Source organism: Palaemon carinicauda, chromosome 13 (genome assembly GCF_036898095.1).
Source record: "Palaemon carinicauda isolate YSFRI2023 chromosome 13, ASM3689809v2, whole genome shotgun sequence".
Lineage (NCBI taxonomy): Eukaryota > Metazoa > Arthropoda > Malacostraca > Decapoda > Palaemonidae > Palaemon > Palaemon carinicauda.
Genome location: NC_090737.1, coordinates 44228736 through 44230859, shown reverse-complemented (window position 1 = coordinate 44230859; position 2124 = coordinate 44228736). Strand labels below are relative to the sequence as shown.

The following is a 2124-nucleotide window of genomic DNA, read 5'->3' as shown; positions in this document are numbered from 1 at the left end:
TTAGTTTAATGTTCCTTTAAGTTTCGATTGTTTCCTAATCCTTGAATATTCCTATTGTATATTCAGTTTCTTTATGGTAATTTTTTGTTTTGTTTATTGGCACGGAAATTTTTGTCATTGATGGTGGAAAACGCATAATAGACATTGGTAATCACTGAAGTACTACTTTTAAAGTTGAGTTCATGATTAGCCATATTTAATAATTTAATGTTTTGCTAATACTTATTATGAAGTGTTGTTGTCTTTTATTAACTGTATGCTTACCCATCATTATTATGGATTTTAGTGATTTGATGGATAAGGCTATTAAGCTTGGTATGAAAACTGCTGAAGCTGATGAATTTATAGCAAAGCAACAGGCTAGAGAGGATAAAGTAACTGAGAGAGAGGAGAAAAGGTTTAAGTTAGAGTTGTCCGAAAAGGAGAAAAGGTTTCAGTTAGAATTGGCAGAAAAGGAGAAAGATAGGATATTTAAATTGGAATGTCTTAAGAGAGAAAGGGAGGAGAAGGAGGAAGCCAGGAAACATGAGTTAGCCAATGCAGAGTTGAGAGATAGTGGTGCTATAGGTGGTGTAGGTAGCTAGAATGTAATATCTTTGCCAGAAATTCCCCACTTTGATGAGAAAACTGATAATATTGATGAGTACATGAATAGATTTGAGAAATTAGATGAATATCATAGATGGGAGCAGGAAGACTATGACATTATGCTAGGCACATTATTCAGGGGACGAGCTTTGAAAGTGTATTGTGGACTTGACCCTGCTATTGCAAGTAATTATCAGGAATTGAAGGCAGCCTTATTGAAAGGGTTTCACGTCAATCCTCAGGTATATAGAAAGAAATATAGAGAGGGATTTATTGAAACTAAGGAAAGCTTTGTACAGTATTCATATAGACTAAGACAGAATTTTGATAAGTGGTTGCAATCAGCGGATGTTAATAAATCTTATGATGATGTCTGTGATCTTATGATTATGGATCAATTGTTGGCTAATAGTTCAAGGGATTTGAGAACATTTCTTTTAGAAACGGTTTGTAAAAATTCTTATGGAATGGTGTTAGCTGCTGATAGGTATCTGATTGCTCACGGAATTAATAAATGTAGAAATTCTAAATTTAAGTCTGATAAATGTTCAAAGTTAGGAATGCAACCTAAATCTGATAAAGTAGGTATTGATAATCTTAAAACATTGCAGTGCCACCTATGTAAAGAAATTAGGCATATTAAACCCAATTGTCCAAATAATCCTGTTAATTTTGCTCAGTCTAAATCTTCTAATAAAAATATTCCTAAGATCAGTATCACTCTAGTTAGTGAAGGAAAACCTAAGAATGCTATTGTGGATGAGAAAGGAAGAGTTTTTAATAAAACATTAGAGGTCTTGTTTGATACTGGGTGTAATACCGTTGTTCTTAACGAAATTTTGATTCCAACAAATTATCTCAGTAAGGCTAAGCAGTAAAGGTGTATAATTTCATGAGTGTTCCAATATATCTGCCCAAAAGTAGATGTTACATTAGAAGTGAATTCTTTTCCAGTAGAGTAAATGCTATCGTAGTACCAATTAAATGTTCTGATGTAATTGTTTGGTTAATACCTGGATTGAAACATCACATGCAGGCAGGAGTAGAATTGTTGAGTAAAATACCTGTGCCAGATAACGAATTAGATGTAAATAAGTTACATGTTAATGTGGTTACAAGAAAACAGAGTCTTAGGAAAACTACATTATAACCTTTGTCTGATGTCTTGTCTGAATTTAGAATAAATCCAGTAGATTTTAGTAATAAACAGTGGACATGGGATTCTCTGAAGTCAATTAGGAAAAGCTTGAAGGAGGAGGAAGAAATAACTTGCAAAGGGAGAGTTGTTAAGTATATAGTAATTAATAACCTGATTTATCCTAAATGTGTGTAAAGTAAAAATCAGCTAGATGTTGGTAAAACACAAATTGTAGTTCCTCTAAAGTATAGAGAGATAGTTATGAAACTTGCATGTGAATCACTTATTTCTGGTCATTTTTCTTCTAGGAAAACTATTGACAAAGTGCTTGGTAAATTTCATTGGCAGAGGGCTAGTGCAGAGATTGATAGATATTGTAAGGCTTGTCATAAATGTCA

At 33.0% G+C, this 2124-nt stretch overlaps 1 pseudogene; it reads left to right on the top strand.

Moving 5' to 3' along the window:
- Positions 1-275: 275 nt before the first annotated feature.
- LOC137651527 (uncharacterized) lies at positions 276-1466 on the top strand (annotated as a pseudogene).
- Positions 1467-2124: the final 658 nt, after the last annotated feature.